The sequence below is a fragment of the Medicago sativa genome, chromosome 6, assembly GCF_051527215.1.
Source record: "Medicago sativa cultivar Bolivia chromosome 6, Bolivia_mono, whole genome shotgun sequence".
NCBI lineage: Eukaryota > Viridiplantae > Streptophyta > Magnoliopsida > Fabales > Fabaceae > Medicago > Medicago sativa.
This window is the reverse complement of record NC_140754.1, coordinates 97,425,166-97,449,734: the sequence shown is the minus strand read 5'-3', so window position 1 is coordinate 97,449,734 and position 24,569 is coordinate 97,425,166. Positions and strand designations below refer to the sequence as shown.

The window sequence follows — 24,569 nt, the reverse complement described above, 5'->3', positions numbered from 1 at the left end:
TGTACGACCATACCTTTGTGCAGTGTTGGATCAAACAATTGTTTGTACGACCATCGTCCATAGATTTGTTGGGTATATGTTTTATATAGTGTAGTTATATTAGAATGACAAAATAAATATGGTCTTTTTTTTTTGAGGAAAAAATTAATATGGTCTATATTAAGTGTTTTGAAATAGTGTATACCCACCCTATTTTTTTGGTTACAGAAATAGTGTATACTATTTGAATGGGAACACTTTTGAACTAGATTATGCCCAAAACTTTGTTTTTTTAAATCACTATATACATGGAAGGAAATCAGGCATTTGGAGTTTGTTAACCACTCAAATCAATACACCTGGCAAAAACTTATAATAATCCAACAACATCAAAAAAAACAAAAAAAACATTGGACAAATCAAATCAAATCTTAAACAAACAAACACAAACACAGATCTAAGAATCAAAGGAACAACAACAAAAGAATCTCCAAACATGGAAACTAAAAAAGTACAAATAGAAGATGAAGAATCACTACCAACATCAACAACACCACTTCTCAACAACATTAACAACACTTCTTCTTCTCATCATTCTCAAAACAAACCAACCCTTCTTCTCAATCTCATAACCTGCATGTCACTCATCACTGCCATCACTTTCTCTCTCCTCTTCTTCTCTCTCTCACCACCCTCAACCACCACACCCACCGCCCGCCACCTCAAGAAACTCCACCACCCCACTGTCATCCTCATCTCTTCTGACGGTTTCCGTTTTGGCTACCAACACAAAACCTCAACTCCCAACATCCACCGTCTTATCACAAACGGTACAGAAGCTCTCACTGGTCTCATCCCAGTTTTCCCAACTCTCACTTTCCCTAACCATTACTCCATTGTCACTGGTCTCTACCCTCCTTACCATGGTATCATCAACAACTTCTTTTTCGATCCGGTTACCGGAGAAAAATTCACCATGGCTAGCCATGAATCAAAATGGTGGCTTGGTCAGCCCTTATGGCAAACTGTTGTCAACAGTGGTAAAATTGCTGCTACTTACTTCTGGCCTGGCTCTGAGGTAAAGAAAGGTTCTTGGACTTGTGATGATGATAAGTATTGTAAACATTATAATGGTTCTGTTAGTTTTGAAGATAGAGTTGATACTGTTTTAGAGTATTTTGATTTGGATCTTGATGATATACCGGTTTTTATGACGCTTTATTTTGAGGATCCTGATCATCAGGGTCATCAAGTTGGTCCTGATGATGATGAGGTTACTCAAGCTGTTGCTAGGATTGATGGGATTATAGGGAGGTTGATTCATGGGTTGGAAAAAAGAGGGGTTTTTGAGGATGTTAGTATTATTATGGTTGGTGATCATGGTATGGTTGGTACTTGTGATCAAAAGCTTATTTTTTTAGATGATTTAGCTTCTTGGGTTGAAATTAAATCGAATTGGGTTCATTCGTATACACCTTTGCTTGCAATTTGGCCGCCGAGTAATTTTAATTATTCGTCGGCTGATGTTGTGGCGAAGATGAATGAAGGGTTGAGTTCGGGGAAAGTTGAGAATGGGAATAAGTTGAAGGTGTTTTTGAAGGAAGATTTGCCGAAACGGCTTCATTATGCGGATAGTGATAGGATTCCACCGATTATTGGGTTGGTTCATGAGGGTTATAAGGTGGAGCAGAGTAGGACGGGGAAGAAAGAGTGTGGTGGTGCTCATGGTTATGATAATGAGTTTTTCTCTATGAGGACTATTTTTATTGGACATGGTCCTCAATTTGAAAGAGGGAAGAAGATACCTTCCTTTGAGAATGTTGAGATTTATAACTTGATTACTTCTATACTCAACATAAATGGTGCGCCTAATAATGGATCTGACTCATTTCCGCAATCTGTTCTTCTACCGAAGGCTTAACGATACTCGAAGTCCGGTGTCTCTGAGTTGCTTCTGCTTGACAGTATGTTCCTTGTTCTCCAAGAGTGATGTGATGCTCAGAGATATGCAACATGAAGAGATGTTGCAGGAAAGAAAAAGGTATCTTTTACCTGGATTCTTCTAGTTCTAGCCTCTAGGATTCATTAAACTACTTTTAGTATAAATTGATTTTGTATCAGTTGATGGATAAAGAATAGGTATCGTATACCTGTATTCTTGTAGGATTAAACTACCTCTGATTTAATTTGCTTTAATTTTCTCGTATCTGTTGGTTGATCATATCCTCTTTATTATTTCATAATTTCACTCGAACAGTACACTCTTTTCCATATGCAGTTCACATAACTCCATCTACGATGTATGCAAATACGATTTAGCTTCCATTTAGCTTCTTGTTTCAAAAATACTATTTCTGTCAAGGCTAACTGGCCATTCTAGCTGTATGAGAAGTATCTAGTGATAACCTATTGTGATGTAGATGGAACATCTCTTTCGAAGGTGTTTGTTTTCTTCCATCTATAGACCCCTCGTTAACTTTGGCATATCACTGAGTTGTTTCCCTTATGGCATATCACTGAAAATAACAAAGTCTTAGTTCAGTTTGAAATTTTATCATTATGTCTTGGATCATCAACTTTATTAAGCATTGCCTTTAGTAATCAAACGATGGACGAATTAAAATTTTCTATGTGCAGGGTGTTACTGTTTGTGATAAATGGTAAGAACCTGAGTTAAAGAGAAGAAGAAAATGTAATATTGATCGGAAAACATGGGAAAATGTATTACTTATCAGTTTTGTTCAATAATTTTCATTCTAGTTCTCAGGATTGCTTAGTGCTTACATGGAGAAGTTGGATTTCCATGTCATTATTATAAATTGAAGTTGGGAATGTGTATTGGAGAAACTTCAACCCAATGCCTCCTATAGTTTATTTGTCATATTGACCGAGTGCTTAATAATACTCGAAACTTGGTAGTTCTGAGCTGCTTGTGCTTGACAGTATGTTCTTTATTCTCCATGTTGTGGAGATATTGCAGAAAGAAAAGGTCTCATATACCCGGATTCTTTTAGTTCTAGCCTCTAGGATTAAACTAATTTCAGGATAAGAACTCTTTGGTTGGGAGAGTGTCAAAAAGAGAGTATTCCTAACACTTTTGTATAATCTTTTATATAATCCTTAAAGATTATATAATCAATTCTACACCTCTAGAATCAATTTTGGCCCTGCCAGAAGTGAAATCAAACATACAAGAAAAAAGACTTCTTTGGTTGGACTGATGCATGCTTTATAGTTTGTGCCCTCTTTTGATGTGATGCTATTAGTCTGTGATGATCACAAATGAATTTTGTAGTAAGAATGAACTAAACTGACCAGTCCATTCTTTACTGAGCTACACAACCAATTAAGTGCTATTTACTAGTATTTAGTAAGATGTTGTTTTATCTTTAGAAGTAGCTTCCTCTTCAAATTGTTTTTACTTTGTCTTTTAGGACTTGTGCAAGTGTCAAGCCTCATAGATGCTACAAGTTCCATTTGCTGCTTGTTGTTATTATGACCCTGTTTGGATAATAAACTTATTTGTAGCTTATAGGACAAGTTTTCATCATGATAAGTGCTTATGTTTAAGCTATTTCAGTGCAAAATATAAAATAAGGTTAAATTGTTTTCGTATAAGATATAAGTTGTTTTCATAATCTATCTTGGAGAACTTGATGAAAATAAGCGGAAAACAACTTATGAACAATGTCACATAAGCTGTTTTCATAATAGTTTCTTCCAAACAATCTCCCAAAACATATGTCAGTAGAAAAACTTTAATAAGCCGATCCAAACAGGCCCATATGCCTTTCTGTTGGGGGATTGTATTTGGTTCATCCATACTATTTAAGTGTTGTAGGTAGACCAACTGAGATGGTTTATAAACTTATGCATCAATGATAATTGTTTATTTTTCCTTTGGTTTATAAATTTGTGTGTGAAAATCAATTATAGAATCAAAAGCTACAAATCATAGCTTCAAGTAGAATCAATTATGAGTCAAAATCAATTCTACTCGAGAGAAATCAAACATGTGAGGATCAATTCTACACCTCTATAAGTGAAACTAAACATACAAGAGAAAAGATTTCTTTGGTTGGACTGATGCATGCTTTATAGTATGCGCCCTCTTTTGATGCGATGCTATTAGTCTGTGATGATCACAGATGAATTTTGTAGTAAGATGAGCTAAACTACACCACTCCAATTTTGTAGTATTTAGTAAGACTCTATTTTAGATTTAGAAGTAGCTTCATCTTAAAATTGTTTTTACTCTATGTCGTTTAGGACATGTGTAAGTGTAAAGCATCATGGATTTTTCCATTTGGTGCTTGTTGTTATTATGGCCCTGTTTCAATAATAAACTTATTTGTAGCTTATAGGACAAATTCTCATCATGATAAGTGCTTATGTATAAGCTAAGTTAAATTGTTTTCGTATAAGCGATAAGTTGTTGTCATAATCTATCTTGGAGAACTTATGAAAATAAGCGGAAAACAACTTGTGAACAATTTCATAAGCTGTTTTCATAGTTTCTTTTAAACAATCTCCCAAAACTGATATCGGTAGATAAACTCAAATAAGCCAATCCAAACAGGCCCACATGCCTTTCCATTGGGGGATTGTATTTGGTTCATCCATACTATTCAAGTGCTCTAGGTACACCAGCTGAGATGGCTTATACATTTATGCATCAGTGATAATTGTTTATTTTTTCCTTTGGCTTTTTATTGATCGCGAGTTTGTGTGAAATGCGTTAATTATTTTGGAAAAAAAGTGATGAAATAACTCTTGGCTTTTACTCCATTTTCAGGTATGTGCAACTGTTGCCGAAACTGGTCAACCAAAATGGTGGGAAAAGAACGCACCAAACATGATTGACATTCAGTCGACACAAGAATTTCTGAATGCTTTGAGTCAAGCTGAGGATAGACTAGTTATTGTTGAATTTTATGGGACTTGGTGTGCTTCTTGCCGAGCATTATTCCCCAAGGTACTCTTGCTTCAAGATTTCCCCTTCACTCTTTTACTTTTTGGATGATTTTGTTTGAAAAATATGTGCTTCCCTAGGTAGTATTTCATGTGCTTCCCTAAGAACTATATCGAGTTTGGTTTCTTCTGTTACAAATTTACTAATCTGGATGCTTAGCCTCCATTGTGTGTCGTACAGTTCCTTCTACTAAAACATGAATTTGAATAGGATCTCAAGTTCATCTTATTAGAAAGAGAATGTGTTTAAGATATTGTCTTCACTCTTCTGTTCAACCTTCAAAACATATTTGTCAAATTCAATCAGATATTGCTAGTGGCCGCATATTGTACTCCACTTCCATAAAAGGGTAGATGACTGTTATGTAAATGGCTGGGGTCATATATGTCAAATGTGATCAACACGGGTAAAAGGTTATACCTTGGTTCTAGGATTAATACTATATCTAAGACGAAGTATTGATTTTCTTTGCCTGACAGTAAAACCTTTGAATCAAATCACACAATTATTGAATAAATCTTTCCATGGCTATCAGGTTTAGAAGTCTCTGACCTTTTTGGTTTTCACTTTTTGGTCATTTAGTATTCTGCTTTGGTGCTTACTGCATGTGTGCAACAATAGGGGAAAAGAGAGAACTTGATTGACTAAATTGGTTTATTTAGACATGAATAAAAAAATTCCATTCATTGCTCGAACGTTTTCTAGTTAGGATGATGATATTTTAAAATTACTTACCATGCTTTAATGTGCATGCTGCGGAAATTATCAGATGTCCTGTACCTTATATATTTGTTTAATGGCTTTGGCAGTTATGCAGAACAGCTGAAGAACACCCCGAAATTATTTTCCTCAAAGTAAATTTTGATGAGAATAAGCCAATCTGCAAAAGTTTGAATGTTAAAGTACTTCCTTACTTCCACTTTTATAGAGGGGCAGCTGGAATCATTTTCATGTTCACTTGCCAAGGTAATTTTTCCTATTTAGTTCTGTTCAAGCTAAGCATTTCCAGCCATAGTAGTCAATAGCGGCCAATAGCGCCGCTATAGCAGCCGCGCGGTGAGGTGCGGTGCCGGAGCGCTACGCAACAAGCCATAGCGTTGCGGTGTGAGATAGCGGCACTATAGCGGCGCAACGCTTCGTAGCGGTTTTGCAGTTTAGAACCGCTATTTCATTTTAAGAGAAAATACAAAATTGTCCTTGGTTTAAAAAAAAATACAAGGGTATTTTTGTAAATCTTCCTCTGCTTTTCTGCTGTTATGTAAAACTTCTTCACCTCTTCTGTAAATCTTCCTCTACTTTGTCGTGTTTGCTCTGTTATCCTGTTATTTTTTTGTTTAACAATCACAAAATTCTGTTATCCTGTTACTTTTTTGTTCTAGTTTTTTTCTTTGTTATTATTGATTCCAAACTCCATTCTGCTCTCTCTGTTTCTGTTTGTAGTTTGCGCAAATAATCCTCTGTTTTGTTCATACAAAACTCTATTTTGCTCTCTCTGTTTCCTTATTTTTGTTGTTTTTGTTTTTATGAAATAGCGGTCATAGCGCTATGCGCTATCTCGCTATAGCATTTTTGGGGTCAGCCGCTACGCGCCGCTATCCGCTATTAACTACTATGTTTCCAGCTTCAATTTAAGATAATGAACAGTAGTTAGTTACTGCTTAGCGTCAATTTTTTTTTTCTTTCTTTTTTCTAAATTTTATGAATGGCAAAATGTTAATATAGTGAGTATTATGCTGTTGTGAAGATCGAACCCTCTCACTCCTTAACTCCCCCACTCCAATCATCAAACCAACCGTATATTTCCGGTCAGTGTCTATTCTGAAACCAGGAAATGTTTATATCGAAACATAGCTTCACTCCTTGCTAAACAGTATTATATATACTCCCACCGTCCCACAATAAACCGTCACATTTCACATAGATTAAGAATATATGATAATAAATGAAAGAGCGAGAATGGTGATCTTACTAAATTGTCTTTATTAGCCATTGATGTATTTTCACTGTCATAAATGCAAAGTGAAAAATAATTACTTGGGAGTGATGCACTGATGCTCATAGTACTAATTGGATGGTATAATTGGAAAAAATCTCTTAAAACTACATTGGAAATTGAAAGTGACTTTCTTTTTAGGACAATTTTTTCCCACAAATGTGACAGTTATTTGGGACAGAGAGTATTCTATGTAACATAGTATTATAGGGGAAAAAACAGAAAAAGTGCATAAAATTGACGAGTATTGCTTTTTAATATTCCTGATGCTTATGTTTTCTGTATTGGCATCTCTTCGAAATGTAGAGGCTAGAACTAAATTTTACAGAAATAGCTGAATGCAAGAAGATACTGATAATACTACATGTTTGAGTGTTTGGCTGATTGTATTCAGAAAGTGGATTATCCAAGTGTATGGAAAAATTATGTATGCTCACTTACATATTTTCCTTGTTAAGGACTATAAATGCTTAGATCAGATGCCTAATAGCGAAACAAATGTATGGTGATGGCTGTATATGCTTGAGGTAAATACATTAACAATAAGCTAATGGTTCTTTTAAACATTACAGTTTCAAAAAATAAAGGAAGCTATCCAGACGCATAACACAGCTCGATGCAGCATTGGTCCGCCTAAGGGAATTGGTGATTTGGTTCTTGAAACTTCCTCTGCTCCCAAGGATAGACCAGCAGACTCTGTTTGATAATCATAGTACCTTCATCCATGCATCTACAGCTTATAAGTTTATCTCCCAAAGTCTAACCGCATTGGAAGCTATGGTCCAGAAAGACTTATGATGTGAGGTTATGTGTAATCTGTATATTTACACTTGTATTTTTTTGATCTGTTACTTCATTCTTGATCATTCATTAGCTGATTGTAATCAAGTACTTGAAAACTTCAGCGAGAATGACATGTTAGGTCTTAAGTTGTATTTAAGTGAAAAACTTCTGCATCTGTAAGCTGAATACCACTTGTTATGGCTTGATTCTTTTACTAAATCACTTATGCTACAGAATGAAAATGAGTAATTATCTCATGAGTCATCAACATATCTACTGGAGTTTATCCATCTACTATAGACTTTAGAAAATAAATTAGCAGCAAAATTATGAAACTACCCTTCTACTTTAAAATTTGGACACATGTCCTTTTTCATTTATTTATTTTTGTAAAAGAAAAACAACTTATTTTCATTCATTCTAAAAAATGAAAAGGAAAAAATATTTGTCGATTTTGTCTATGTCATTTCATTGTTTTCATATTATTTTCGGTAAATAATTCATTAAATAGTGTCTTTAGAAGATGCATTACATGCACAAAATAATTGTTTGTCATTAATCAATTAATTAATTATTTTATATCTTCTTAATCGAAATGATAATATTTATAAAATATATACCAATTTAGTTATTATTAAAAGTAGACACGAGACTAATGTACGTCGCTAAAGAATTACTAAAAATTTGTGTTTGTATAATAAACACAAATATTTATCCTGGTTGACGCCACAATCCGGGATTATGTCCAGCTCCTTCATGCCTGAGAAATTTTTTCATTATAATCACATAAGATTACAATTTACTTAGACAAGTCTAAGATTTCCTACCTCTCCTTGAAGACTTCTAAAATCAAAGTTTACAAAAGATTGAATGGTGGTAAACTAACTTGAAGACTTCTAAAATCAAAGTTTACAAAAGATTGAATGGTGGTAAACTAAATTAACCTCAAATGATTTCTAAACACTTGAGAAATTCTAAGATTAAATGTTGTAAGATTTTTTTTTTTTTTGTGTTTTTCTGCTTGAGATTTGATCAGAGTTTTGGCATAGTTTGAAAGTGTGTAATTCTCATTCTTCTTCAAATGCCCAAGGTCCTTCTATAGAAGAAGTGAATAAAGTTGTTGTTTTAAGAGATTTGCTAGCGCTCAAGATCTTTCTTCAGCTTAGAATTATTTGCCTCTAAAGGATAATTCCGTTGAACAATACTTCAGAATTTATTTTCTTTTAGAATGATTTGTTGCCTTTATCTTGTAAGACCTTTATCCGTTTTTTGAATATGTTCTTCATTTAATTCTTTAAGAACAAAACGTACTACAGAACTTGGACAATGATATTCCATCAAAAGAATACAAAACTGGTCAGAGGATGTTCAGAGCGTTTACCATTGACTTCGTCCTTCAAAGTCTGCCTTCAGATCAGAGCTTGTCTTCATGTCTTGATACATACCAAGAGCTTTGACTTTTCATTGACCATCAGAGTCTTGTCATAAGAGCTTCATTTCGGGAATCAGAGTTTCCATTCTATATGCAGAGCGTGTTCTTTCAGGGCCAAAATTGTTGACTCCAGAGTCAGAATTTTATTCTATGGTTCTGCACACTTGAATAAACATTAGAGTACTCAATTTCTCCTATATACATCGTTACCCACAAAACCTTAGAGATATTGTCCTGAAATCCACTTTAGTTCAACATCGGGTATCACAAAGAATACAACTCCAACAATAGTGGTTTAAAAGAAAAGGAACACACACCACATGCACTATCCAACAAACCTGCATACATGCACGAAACTAAGGAAACATATTCATGTACCACAACCCTTATAACAAAAAAACATCAAGAAAGCATCCTTTTCAAGCCTATTGGCAACTGAATTCGACTGCTAGCATAGTAACAAATCCAAGCACTAACTAATTACTATCAGCAAACTCTTGACCATTTATGGCCTACCAGTCCCATACCAATCATGAAAGTGGAAGTTGATATTAAGAAATTGAACATCCAAGCACGTGATGTACCAGATCGTGGGATGATTTCAATGCGCCGAACACTAAACAATCCATAATCTCGATTTGAAAGAAAGACACACGCGAACACTAATCGAGGGATGAGTTCAACATGCTAAAAACCAAAGCAACAGACCCTTGCAGGTTTTAATAGAACCACATATCCTTTTGGATTTTTGAACCAGACAACGACGATGACATGGCAAGCCGCCGTCGATGAGAGACCAAAACAACAACAAATGTCACACAACTAACGAAGGTCAACAGAACCGATGGAGGAGGTTGGGTGAACCCAAATGATGTAGTCGGTTGAAGAGGATGGTGAATTAGAGACAAATCTGAAGAGACTACCATCGAACCCAGAAACACAGCTACGACAAGCGATGAGTAGCAATCGCGTTGATAACAAGGAGACGCATCGAGCTCGAACATGATAAAGATCAGGGTAGCGCGGAGGCCCCGTCGTCTACATGAGCAACCCCAATTCCTCACTGATAATTATTAAAAAACATTGGACGGAATTTTGTCACTTAAATATAATAAAAGCACGAGACAAATATAAAACAAAAATATTAGACACATATTGTCACTAATACATAAAAAACGTAAGACAAATATTTGAACCATGAAATCAAATATACATCAAATTTGCAAAGTTAATCCTAGCAATTTGGTTCATGTATTAAAAACAAGGTCATGATGATCATAATCATAGCAATTTGTTCATGTATTAAAAACAAGGTCATGTATTAAAAACAAGGCCATGATGATCATAATCATTTCATTCAATTACGCCGAAAGTTAGCATTGTTTTCACCCAACAAAGAAAGAGAGAAAACCACATGTGCTTAGATTTTTTTTTATTTTTTACAAATGGACTAAAATTAGTTATGTCATTAGTTTCCTAAATTTTATCAATTTAGTACTATTTAACAAAACTTTTAACATTGTATGATAATCTTCTGTAAAAAAACATTGTATAATAATCTATATAATAAGAGAGATTTTTTTTTGACACAAAACAAACAACATTCATTCATTTAACTTGATAGAGTACATCGATGCAATACAAATTCGCTAAAAACAAGAAGGATGAATCTGTGAACAAACTCATGACATCCATGTTAATAGCATAAAATTGCAAGGTACATATGCCTACAAATATGACTATATTAAAATCTCCGGAATAGCCATGCCTCCGGATCTGCAATGTTGATGACGTCAAAGTCATTGGTTGGATCAGCACTGGATCGAAGCTGATCTGACAATCTGAATCGAACAAACACCTGAACAAGGGAAATGACAAACAACGTCGCACAAAGACGACAAACAAAACAGCGTCGCACTAAGACGACGAAATCACAATAGGAAAACCTAATTCGATGTGAAAATCACTTATTTAAATAGTAGGAAAGGAGAAAAACGATATAGAGGGGTGATTTGGGGTCAAAAATTGACCCTAACCCACCCCTCTTTGGTGGATGAAGGAGAAGAAATTAGGGTTTCTGTTGACGGCTCACAAAAGAGAGGGGGGAGAGAGGGGAAGGAACGTTTTTTTAACAAACTCTTTATATAATAAGAGAGATATTTACCTAGCATAATATTGTATGTGAATTCAATATTTCTTAGAGAGTTAATATGGTTTTCACCCAACAAAGAAAGAGAGAGAATCAACATGTGATAATATTTTTTTATTTTTACAAATGAACTAAAATTAATGATGTGATTAGTTTGTTAAATTTAATCAATTTAGTACTATATTTAATTAAGATTTTAACATCATAGTATGATCTAGATAATAAGAGAGATGTTTACTTAACATTATATTGTATGTGAAATTCAATACTTCTTGACTACCACTAAAAAAACACTTCAAAAGATTGGCCAAATTAGTTTTCTTACAAATGGACTAAAATTAGTGATGTGATTAGTTTGTTAAATTTAATCAATTTAGTACTCCCTCCGTTTCAAAATGAGTGTCGCTTTAGCCAAAAAAATTTGTTTCAAAATGAGTGTCGCTTTCAGTTTCCAATGCAATAATAACTTTTTCTTTTCAATTGTACCCTTCAATTAATACTCTGCACACTACTTCCAAAATATTACTTTTAAAACTAACCAATAGTTAATAAGGATAATTTGGTAAAATAACTATTCTCTTTCTTTTAATCATTGCATTTCTTAATATGTGTGTAAACACCTAAAACGACACTCATTTTGAAACGGAGGGAGTACTATTCAATTAAGATTTTAATATTATATAATAATCTAGATAATAAGAGAGATATTTACTTAACATAATATTGTATGTTAAATTCAATATTTCTTGACTATCACTACCAAAAAAAGAACACTTTAAAAGATTGGCCAAAGCATCATAAAAACATGCCCTTAACAAATAGAATTTAAGTATGACAATAACAAAATCATGAGTCCGAAAATAAAATTTAATAAGATTAAACATCACAAAAGCACGAGTAAAAAGCATGACCACAATTTAGTAATTTAGTTCAATACTAGCATATCAAATTCACCTAACATTCACATAAAATTCACTTCATCTAAAACAAGAAACCTAATAAAAAACAAGCCCTTTGCGAATCTAATAAGTATGACAATACAAAGTCATGAGTCCAAGCATACAATATAAGCTTAACCATTACAAAAACATGAGTAAAGAAATCAACATGACCACCATCTATTTATTGGGTTATTTAGTTTAATACTAGTATATCATGAAAATTAAAGATCCCATTTATAACACACACAATAATTAGTGATTTTTGTTTAAGCAAAAGTTATATTGCAAAATCATTACATGTCATAAATGTCATTACAAATGTGTTAGCACTTCAAAACTATCACATATATTTATCATACCCCAACAATAACTATCGAATAAGCGAATCAAATATTTTTTTTTTACATATTATCTTTGATATATGTTATTTTTTTTTAATATAATTTTCATGTTCTAATTTCTTTAGGAACGGTCGAAAATGATCTTTCAGGGCAACTTTTTTGAAAAATAATGATACCATGAATAAAATCAAGGATAATTTTGTTTAAAGTAATTGAACTAGAGCTAAATTTCTTATTTTTATTCCATTAAACAAGCAAAATAGTATAATATTTGAATTCTCCTCACTTTTTGGAACAAAATTCTTTTCTTTTTAATTAAAGTACTGCATATTTTATTTTCTACATTAATGTTTATTATTGTACCGAAATAGTCCTTATTTCATAGTAACCGTACAAAGCATATATTTTAATCATCAAACAAAATAAAAATGTGTTGTTATCATTGCAAATAAATAAATCATTCCTTGGATGGAAAGTGTTCCTCCCCAAATTGCTAATGTGTATCTCTCTGATTTAATCCATTAATTCATACGTTTTTGATAAAAAAAATAAAATAAAAAACATAAATCTAAATAAAATAATGAGAGTTTTGGATATAGGTATAGGTAGTTGGGTAAAATAAAAACAACCCAAAAAGCAACCAAAAAATATCTATTTCGGTTCCTTATTTACTTTTCTCTTCAAAACAAACACAACACAACAGCCTATCCACTCAAAAAACCAAACCCACTTTCCTTGTTTCTCAACTCAACTCATGTTTCAATTTCAATCTTGTTCTTTCTCATAACATAGCATTTACACTTTCATTCATTCTCTTTTGTGTAAGTGTAAATGGCACTACATGTTCATAATACTATTCGTTTACACTTTCAATATCAATATCTTCTTCCACTTTCATCTCCTTCCACCTCTTTCTTCACTACTCTCCAGCCACTCTCACCCAAGAGGGGTTTCTCTCTTCCTTCTCCACCCAGAAGAAAACACTTGCTTCCTTTCAAGGTCACTTTTTTTTTATTACCCCTTTTTATTATTGTGATTATTTTACAGTTTTTACATGATTAGGTGTGATAAATTAAGAAACTTTATGCAATCCCTTTTCTTAATTATGCTTTAATTATGTTATTTGAATCTTGGGTCATTGACATTAGTAGTAGTAGGATTAGGAGGATAAACCCTTTTAATCATGTATTTGTATTTTTTAATTTAGCACTTAATTAATAATAGATGCTCACATATGAAAAAAATATGTCAGTGCTATGATGAATTCTTCACATTTGGAACATTAAAAAAGTAACAATTAAGTGTATGTTTGGTTGTTTTGGCATAAATTGATTTTGAGTGAATTGATTTTGCGGCGAAAAGAGTTGAATTTGAGTGAATTGATTTTGACTAAAAGTGAGTTGAAGGTAAGTGATTTATGTTTGGATATTCATGTAAAAGTGAATTAGTTGAATTTTCTTGTGACGGTTTTCCAAAAATCCACCATGGGGTTGCCATGACAACAACGGTGATGGTTTCTATTATCCGAGTTATGTTACAACCGTGGAATGAATATGATAGCAGCATAATTGAAAGTAATTTTGATTGCAATTGAGATCCAGGATGAGTACCTTACTAAGAACGACAACAAGAGCACCGTCGTCATCGTTGGTGATTTTCTCGCCGAGTAATCTACTTGACCTTCTCAGTTTGCCAAGTGGATATCTGACGGTAGGAGTAAGATATCCACTTGGCAAACTGAGAAGGTCAAGTAGATCTGGGAGAAAGAGGAATAGATATTTTACTTAATCCAGCACTAAAACTATGAGCAAACAAGACAATAAGTGTCTCTTCAGTTCAAGTCTCCAAGTATCTTCCGCATGCATGGATAACTCAGAAGAACCAAAGTTATTTTGATTTCATCATCCTCGAAGAAATTTTTTTTCAGAAAAATTGAAAATCATAGATAACACAAGTAGAACAAAGATTGAAATAAATACGATTCATTCGAAATTAAAAAGCATGAAAGCAACGTAATTCCTACCTAATTTGAACGAACAAAGATGAATCAACCCTAGTTCTGAAATGGATGGGAATTGGTTCTCGAATGTTAAACCCTGGTTCTGTTCAGTTCAGAGTTCGTTCTATCGCGTTTAGTTTTGTATATGACGACGATGGATCAACGAGCCCGCTCTTATTCTTGTTCTTTGTGTGTGAAATTGAACATGATGGATTATGTTTTGTTGTTGTTGTTGTTGTTAATGTTCTGAGAGGTTTTGATGGTTTAAAAGATGAGATGTTCAACACATGAATTGGTGATGTGTGTAAACAGTAGTAGTTCATTGTCATTTGCAAATGTAGTTATGCTATGCTATGAATATGAATGATGATATGTTTCACATCTGAATGAGTTTGTTTGCGTTTCACTGTTCCGTATCTATGATTATGTGGTCCTTCCTCATATTTCTATTTACTATATTAATTAATTAATTAATTGACAAGGCACGCAAAATAGGTTGGACCCGTCGGGTTGACCCGTTTAACCCGCTTTTTTTAGCGAGGTGGGTTGAGATTTCGAACTAAAAAAATTCAATTAATTTTTGTTTCATGATTTTAACCTCATATTTTTAATTGTTAGTTGATTGATAACTCATGAAGTTTTTATTTTTAATGTCTTATTAATTTATTATAGATTTTTAGATGATGTAATTTATATGTTTGAATAATTATTTTCATATTTTTAGTGGAGTCGTTAGTTATATATTTTGATTGCTTTAAATTTATATATTTTTACATTATTTATGTGAAGTTTTTAATTAATAAATTTTTTAAAAAAACATTGACGGGTCAACCCGCCAACTCGTCGATCCGCCATAAAACAGAGCGAGGTGAGATTTTCATCCCTACATCTCTAGTTGGCCCGCCCTGCTCCGTCCCCTTTTAGACGGGTTATTGACGGGACAGGTTTGACCCTTTTTGCCATCCCTAGGCACAACATAGTCGATCACATATTTACAATTAATATAAGTAATCGTTTAAAACAATGGAGGAAGAAATAATTGTAACTTTTTTTTTTGAATCAGCAAATATTATTAAACGCCATCCCCGCAAGACGCAAGGTAAAGACAAAACAAGATATAAATGGTGCCGCATATAGACGGTACACCATAACCCCCAAACAAAGCCCCCGAAGATAAACCCACCAAAACACATTACCACCTGAGACAGACACAATAACAGAAACAAACACTGTAAACACAGTATCCACAACCAACCATCGACACTACTCACTCCCAAAGAACACCCCTCAAAATAAAACTCATTGACTTCAACACCCAAACTCAGCCACATTCGAAAAGCTCCTAACCGAATGAACATGCAGCTTTCACAACCTCTCGACCTTCGATCCATCGAAAGAGCACAAAACAAAAATCCAAAAACCAACTTGAGCCAAAAAGCTGACTCCCGATCTCAAATCAAAAGTGATCGGCCCACCAGACTTTAGAACCAAATTAGCAGGGCACCCCTCGCCCCCGGTACACTAGAGAACACCATATAAAGTCAAACAGGATTGCAGTCAGACACCAACTCCCGATCTCGAAGCAAAAATAACAGGCCCATCGGACGCCAACACACAATATGTAAGACGATAGACATGATATGCAATTGGTGCAAACAACAAACCAATCACAAGGAAAAAGGCTCAAACACAACAGGACACGCACCCTCTAAACACTCTAAACACCTAAACATCCCAAAAGTGCCAACAAGAGCAAATGACGACGAACATGGACCCGTGAAACAGAGGCTGCCTCCAAAGGAAAAAACCCTAACAAGCACCCACCTCTTCACCTAAACAAACACACTCCTCCTCACGAAAACAAACACCAGTCAACCCCTTAATTAACTCCCTTCCGCCAATCGTTCTGACACCAAATCTAAGTCCAAAACCTCACCAAGACAACCACGACCACCCATCCAAACCTCACCAAGACAACCTGAAGCTAAGCCACCGGCACGAACAACCACCACGATCCTTACGACAACAAACGATTTGGGAGTTCGTTGAAGGAGGATTAATCGTGGATGAAAGAGTTGTCGCCACTCCTGCAGCCGCCGGAATCAGACCACTCAGATCGGCCCCACACATCACCCCATTCACACCACACTTCCGTCACCACCACAATGTCGGAATCAGAACATGGAAAGAACGGATCAGAACACGGAACAACTCCTCACACCACTGTCATCTCCTCCACCTAACGGCACACAACCATCACCACCCTTACACAAAACCTCGCACCGAACCTCCGCCACCGTCACCACCATAACAACCTCGTCACCACCAAATGCGAGACATCCTCACCCGCACCACCCCAACCCCACCTAGTGCGCCAGCAACCTAACACAAATAATCAGCACAATAGCGACCAAAACCTTTCAACAGTCAAGGTCGAAACTGCACAACCACAACCCACAAAAAACAACTGCAAACAGGCGCAAACAACCAACAATCGTAGCTAAAACACATCTAGCAACAGATAGCTACTTTACTCCTGCAAACAGAAAAACAGTACCAAAAAAATCCTATTTCATCTAGGGGTGTTCAAAACCGAACCAACCCAATAGAAAAACCGCAAACCAAACCAATCCAAACTGAAACCTTCTTAATGCCACTCATGTACACACACGATAAAATCTTCTAAAGGATATATTTCCTTCCGCTTTCTCTGATCCACATACATGGAAAAAGGTTAAAGGTTTTATCAAGTAATATGACTTCTATAGTGCTAATTTATGTTCAGAATATGAAGTTCTTATCCATGTTGTGAATAAACAAATTCTAGTTCTAAAAAAAAAGAAGAATTATATATTCTCTAGTTATTTTGGGGCATTGTATTATCCATATTGTGAATAAATAAATTTTGGGACATGGTAGTATTATCCAAACTTAAAAGAGTTTCGTGTCATGGTATGACAATTCTTGATACAACATAATTAAAAGAACAATGTAGAAAATTTATGAGTTATGAATATATACTATTGATGATTTGATTAATTGAATACGAAGACCCTATTTATACATGTAAGTCCATATGAAAAGGCTTAGAACGTAGCAACTAATAACAAAAATAACTAACATAACTAACTATAACAAACTTATAGCTCCGTTTGTTTAAGATTTTTTTTGAAAAAAAAATATTTATTTTCTTAAATAAAAATCATTTTTTTTTCATTTTTAAGTGTTTGTTTAAGATTTTAAAAAAAATCATTTTATAAAAAAAAATTATTTTGACCCTAAAATGAAAAGCTATTAGGATTAACTTTTCTCAAAATCTATTTTTTTCCAAACCAAGGAGGTAACACATGTACAAGTTAAAACTCTTTTTTTTTTTTTAAAAAAAAAATAGATTTTTATAGGTAGTACCGTAGTAGGCAAACAAAAATAATTTCAGATATTTTTTAAAATCTCTAAAAAAATCTTTAGATTCTTTTAACACAAAATTTATTTTTTTAAAGCTGAAACAAACGCATCCTATATCTATACATGGAACAATTTTCACTTTTACTTTGGAAGGGAAAAAAAGTTCTTTGACGTTGGATAGTGACATGGATAAATTGGGAGCTTCTTTTTCCACCCATACATACACTTCAATAACGTTGGATATTTATTTTACAAGAATATAGTGAAGAGGAACAAAACAATTGTGATTATTATGAATGCTCATTTGATTAACAATCCTAGACCAATTTCTATTGTTAAGAAGATGGCGAATCAAAATGGTTTGTGGCAAAAGAAGTTTGTTGAGAATAGGATACACCAAAGAGACGGGTGTGGATGATGCAATACACAGATACATGAATTTATTTAAAATTTAGAATACGAATACGCCTACGACATGTTGATATGTTATTTTATAATAAAACTATTCTTTGAAAAACAATAGAGTGAAAACATCCAAAGATAACTACATCATCCCAGTTATGTTGGCATCTGATCACTGTCACCCATCAACCATTCTCACTCTAAATAAATTATTAATAAAACGAAAGAAATGTACAAATTTGGGAGATTGACCAATACCTAAGGCAACACAATGTGTGAAACAACCAATGCCGGATCAGAAACCTCACCAACGAAAATCCAATCCAAATGGATAAAATCTTGGAAAAGCAAAAAAATAAAATAATGCAGAGTAAACGGACAAGATTTCAGCATCAAATCAACAAAATTTATACATAGGTAATCCTAACTTATTTTTATGGAAATCCTCCCGAATAGAATTTGGAATATTGTCCGATTATTATCAATTTTATCAACACAAGAAATTCATTCCCTCAAAATATGAGAGATCTTGAAAGAAATAAATGCATTGATCATTCTAATCCATTAATATATAACTATGAAGATCACAATTTTGAAAAAAAAATGTGATCAAAACACAAAGGGATAAATTGTTTGTATAAGACATAATCTATTTTAATCCATATGCTTTGATATAAAAAAAAAAATCATTAAAAAACTTAAAACAAGTTTAGTCTAACGTTGATTTGTTGAGTCTCTTGTCTTTCATTGCTATCACCCATATGCTTTGTGTACGTACATTATTGGTTTGAGATTTAACCTTTTTATTAACCATCATGAACGCATTTTGACTATTATTGTGTACTAATCTGTAAGCCATTGCTAACAATTGGTTGTTTTACTATATTCTTCTCGCTGAATTGGATAAATCATCCAAACATAGTGTCTATTACCATTGAAACTTGAAAGAGGTTTTGCATCATATATAGCCAAGGAAACCCGTTTATAAGTCCTTCATTTGGCTCATATTTAATTTAAGTAAATGAGTGTGCTCCTCCATGATTGTCGTTGCACAACTAGAGAAATAACTGATAGTGTAAATATAAATAATATGTATCTGAGTACATTAATCAGTAACTTTCAATGTTGTTTGTCAACCAAAAAAAATATTTAAATGTTACTCCCTCCGTTTCAAAATGAGTGTCGCTTTAGCCAAAAAAATTGTTTCAAAATGAATGTCACTTTCAGTTTCCAATGTAATAATAACTTTTTCTTTTCAATTGTACCCTTCAATTAATACTATATGTTACACTACTTCCAAAATATTATTCTTTCTTTAATAAAAAAACCAACCGATAGTTGATTAGGATAATTTGGTAAAATTACTATGACATTTGACTACTTTATTTCATTCCTTAATCGACACTCATTTTGAAACAGAAGGAGTAAAATTATTGAAAATACATTTAGTTAAGATAACTTGTTTGTTAGTAAAAGTCCCAGCTACTCTTGCAAATGCCGAAATGGTATTGGTCACTTCGTTTATATGTCAAATAAATCTTGTTGGTTAGTAAATAAGTCACATTATTGGCTCATTTATACCATCTTTCTCCCTTCATATTTTTCTCAAATTCACTTCAATACACTTTACATATACATTTTCCCACTTCCCTTTCCATGGATACCGTACGTGTTTACTAACAAAAACCTCAAGTAAAGTTCAAATAATTTGTATCACGTTTTAGAGCTTAAAGAGGTTGAATCTTCAAATGTTACTCTTCTCGATAGATAGATTAATAGTTTGTTTGTTTTACATTCTATACTGGAACAAGTTTGTGGAATATAACCATTTTTCGCCAAATTTCTTCTGATCAGCAAAATATAGATACTAAGATTTTGAAAACAAAATGTAGAAAAATGGTAGAATCAGTGTTGTATTTCTCTTGTGACTGTACTACTTGAACAAGAGAGATTAAGGGGAGCATGTTGAGTCGTAATCTCCCTCATAGTATTGCGATGAAACTTCAAAAACAACTTTTCATATTCAACACAAGTAAACATGAGTATTACTAACTCAGGAATACTGACATAAATCATAAACTCAATGATCTAAAGACGGAGCACCATAAAAAAATAAAAAATATTTTCCATTTATCTCTAACTTTGAAAGCGCCTAAATCAAGTATGGCACTATATTTCTTAAGTAAGAACGGTTGGAGATCTTGTGAAGGCAGAAGTCAGACATACACAAGCAGGGCCGGTCCTTAAATTTGGATGCCTTAGGCGATTCAAGAGAGTGGTGCCCCTATAAAAAAAATTATGAAGAGCAACCTTTTGAGATTCAATATCAATTTCAATTTGTTTCTTTTTTTTTTTCCATTTTAGATGACTAGACAATTGTTTTCTAGGCAACATTTCAAGCAATCAAAGAGACGAAACAACAGTACCTGGATGTTGATTTTTAACTTCAACTTTAATTCTGATCAATTTGTTCCAAAAGTCTTCGAGCACTAAATCAAACTTGTTGTTTCTGAAAAGTGAAAATCATAAAATTAGCATCTTATAAATAAATACACTTGTTGATTCCTGAAAAGTGAAAATTCCTATGACTATTATTGAATAATAAATAAATTGTTTGGCAATTGCAATTGGCACCTACTCATATCTTATGAAGTTATGATCAATGTCATACGACACTTATGCTTTTGCCAATTGTTTGTTCTTGTGTTAACAGATGCTGAATTGAGATGGAGAGATGATTTTTGTTTACAAATTGAGATGGAGAGATTAAACATAGAGAATGAGAATTTGAAAGAAAAGAGAATCATAAACTAGGTAAAATAAATATTGTGACTTTTGATTGTTAATATGGAAAAACAAAAAATCTAACTCTTTATTATTCATAACACTCCATATCATTATTTTAATTTTCGCGCCCCAATTAGACTATTCACTTGCTTTTCATTCATGACTCATAGGTTCAGTTACTAAAATTATGGATGTAATTAATATTTTTTGGTACATAGTTAACTGATTTTATTCTATTTTTTATTTAATCACGTCATTTATTAGTTTTGACTTTGTAGCGCACCCCTATAATTTTGTCAGCAACTAACATTTTACATTTTTTTTATGGGAATATACACGGGGGCGGAGCCCCTCATGGGCCAAGGTGGGTCATGGCCCACCCCAAAAGAATAATTCTTAAAGCATATCCAATGGGGGTCCTTACTTAACAAGGATCACTCCCGGTTAAAGACCCTTCATTGGAGGAAGAAAAAATGAGTCTCTGTTAAGGAACGGGCAACTAGAGCATCTCCAATGGGGGGTCCTTACTTAACAAGGACCACTCCCCGTTAAGGACCCTCCATTGGAGGAAGAAAAAATGAGTCCCCGTTAAGGAACGGGCAACTATATAAGGACCCTCTCTCTCCTGGGTAACTAACGGGTCCCACGTTTAAAAAAGTAATAAAATGTGTACTACTTGGTCCCACTTGCATAAAGGAGTAATAAAATGTGTACTACATGGTCCCACTTGTAAAAAGGAGTAATAGATAAAATTTTTTTGTTTAATGATATAAAGATAGTAGGACATATTTAAGTATTTTTTATTGGAGTCCTTATTAGTGTATTACCATTGGAGTCATTGAGTCCTTAATAGCTACTCTTATTAAAAAATTATAAATAAGTGATGTGTCACGTGGGGTCCATTTAAGGAGTCCTTGTTAGGGAACTACCATTGTGGATGCTCTAAGGACTCTCTCTCTCTCTCTCTCTCTCTCTCTCTCTCTCTCTCTCTCTCTCTCTCTCTCCTGGGTAACTAATGGGTCCCACGTTTAAAAAAGTAATAAAATATGTACTACTTGGTCCCACTTACATAAAGGAGTAATAAAATGTGTACTACTTGGTCCCACTTGTAAAAATGAGTAATAGATAAATATGTTTTTGTTTAATATGTAAAGATAGTGAGACATATTTAAGTAATTTTTATTGGAGTCCTTATTAGTGTATTGTCATTGGAGTCATTGAGTTCTTAATAAGTACTTTTATTAAAAAATTATAAATAAGTGATGTGTCATGTGGAGTCCATTTAAGGAGTCAGGAACTACCATTGTGGAAGCTCTTAGTAGGTATATATATATTTTTTTCCACAACAAGTTGATTTTTTTTTTTGAGAGGACAAGTTGATTTTTATTTTTATTTATTTGCCAAATACTATTAAATTTTGCACAGTAAAAAAGAAAAGAAAAATAGTGCAAAGTGACCTAATATATACTGTACTTTTTTTATCCTCTCCCGACATCTGAAAGCCTCAACCCCAATCACCGACCTGCACACAGAGAACATGGTTGTTTCAAGAAAAACGACGGTTGCAGATTGCTACTTACCCGATGAGTGCTGGGAGGCAGTGTTCGGTTGTCTCAAGGACGACCGCTACTTGGAGCATCTCTCTCTCGTTTCCAAACAATGTCTCACCATAAGCAACGGTTTCCGATCATCCCTCACTATCTGTGATCTAACCCTTCCTTTCCTCCCCCGCCTCCTCCACAAATTTCCCAACCTCACATCCTGGTCCTTTCCTCCCCCCGCCTCCTCCTTTCTCAGGGATCACGAAGTGATCCCTGAGAAAGACTTGCGGTGTTCAATGCCAAGCACATGCAACATGTTTCATCAAACATGAGAACACGTAGTATTTCGAGAAAGGTAAGCTTTTTTGTCCAAATGTGTCCTCCCAAAGGTTAAAAACGCCAAACATCTAAAGATCCTATCCTCGTCAAGGACACTTGTTGGTTACAAAAATTTTAGTTGAAGAATTGATATTTGAATAATCATTTTTAAAATTCTCTTTCGGATTTTTTCCTCTCTAAAAGTTTTCTCACAGCCTTATTAAAATTGATTCTGGGTATGGTTTATATAGCCAATGAAAAATAGTAAAGAGAGGCTATAATTTAAGGAGATTTTTCTCCTTTACTTTCCATCAATTTCCTTTAGAAAATTATACTCCCTCCATTTCAAAATGAGTGTCGCTTTAGCCAGTTGCACACAGATTAAGGAATGTAATGAAATAATCGTTAACCATAACACTTTTACTAAACTGTCCTTACTTTATAAGAAAAAGACAAACTTAAAGTTGCATTGAAAATTGTGTGAGAGAAAAGTTTGAGTATTTATTGAGGGTAAAGTTGGAAGAAGTTGTATTGGAAATGTAAAATGACATTCATTTTGAAACAATTTTTTTTGACTAAAGTGACACTCATTTTGAAACGGAGGGAGTAGAAAACATGCCTCTCCAATCTCATACTAATCACTTAAATAATTATTAGCATTCATCCAACTATGATTCATAAATCATAACTATGTTAACTTTTTAAAGAAAGTATTTTAAATTGGTATTATTCTTAAATTTCTAAATAAAATCAATAAAAATGTATATTTTTACATTAGTTAACCCTCTCAATTACCGATATAAAAAGGTAAGAGTTTGGAGCTACATGCTTAGTTATGGGTTTAGGAGAGTAGAGTTGTGATTGGTGGTTCCATGTGTAAAGATTGAAGCCGTGTTCTGCTTTTTTGGATGTTTAGACGCAAGGTATTGGAGTTGTCCTAGTGGCTTGATGATTAAGAGCTGGACTTGAAGAAAAGGTTAGGGATTTAAGCCAATCAAGAAGTGCAGCGGTTGTTATTGTGATGGTAGAAGCATAAGTTGTTTGTATAAGCTTCCATAAGTGATTATGTTGTGATTGCTGTTTGGACAGGTTCTGTTTTTGGGCCGTGTCTCTTACTGTGTTGATCAGAATTGAATAATTATGTGATTTCTGAATTCTACACTTAATTCCCTTCAATTCAGATATAAGTTTCGTATGATTCGGATTAGAAACGAATTTGGAAATCGTGTTCGAAGTTTGAGCACGAATGCTGGAATTTGTTACGGGTTTTGGGTTTTGGGACAGGGTTTCACTAAAATGGTAAGAACTCTCTCTGTAACTCCAAATCAGGTGATTGTTGTTGCTATGGTTAGCTAACGAAATTTCCGACATTTTGGCACCGGTTTCACGAATTTTGATCAAGTATTGAAGTCTGGAGGTAACTTTGAAGTATGGGGTCTAATGCTAGGATTGTGCAGAATCTGGGTTGGTATTCATGTGAGGAAGATTATTGTTTGTGTTGCATCTTGAACACCTTGCAGCAAGCTT

General features: G+C 33.9%; 2 long non-coding RNA genes and 3 pseudogenes across 5 annotated transcripts; 3 read left to right on the top strand and 2 right to left on the bottom strand.

Annotated features, from left to right (window-relative positions):
• Positions 1 to 424: 424 nt before the first annotated feature.
• On the top strand, positions 425 to 2,185 carry LOC146918711 (nucleotide pyrophosphatase/phosphodiesterase 1 pseudogene; annotated as a pseudogene). The gene has a single exon (XR_015016342.1). The product of XR_015016342.1 is annotated as a nucleotide pyrophosphatase/phosphodiesterase 1 pseudogene (transcript).
• Positions 2,186 to 4,237: 2,052 nt separating this feature from the next.
• Positions 4,238 to 7,997, top strand: LOC146918710 (thioredoxin-like 2, chloroplastic; annotated as a pseudogene). Its single transcript, XR_015016706.1, has 4 exons — positions 4,238 to 4,255; positions 4,775 to 4,954; positions 5,761 to 5,917; positions 7,517 to 7,997. The product of XR_015016706.1 is annotated as a thioredoxin-like 2, chloroplastic (transcript).
• A 5,058-nt stretch (positions 7,998 to 13,055) lies between these two features.
• On the top strand, positions 13,056 to 15,166 carry LOC146918708 (uncharacterized). The gene is made up of 2 exons (XR_015016341.1): positions 13,056 to 13,589; positions 14,192 to 15,166. It is a non-coding gene; the product is annotated as an uncharacterized LOC146918708 (long non-coding RNA).
• On the bottom strand, positions 14,416 to 14,505 carry LOC146918709 (small nucleolar RNA Z159/U59; annotated as a pseudogene).
• A 5,232-nt stretch (positions 15,167 to 20,398) lies between the features above and the next one.
• Positions 20,399 to 22,995, bottom strand: LOC146918707 (uncharacterized). 2 transcript variants are annotated; one of them, XR_015014356.1, is made up of 3 exons: positions 22,764 to 22,995; positions 20,823 to 20,905; positions 20,399 to 20,680 (listed from the first exon to the last, which is right to left on the bottom strand). It is a non-coding gene; the product is annotated as an uncharacterized LOC146918707 (long non-coding RNA). The 2 variants fall into 2 exon arrangements; XR_015014357.1 differs by lacking the exon at positions 22,764 to 22,995 and adding an exon at positions 21,035 to 21,302.
• Positions 22,996 to 24,569: the final 1,574 nt, after the last annotated feature.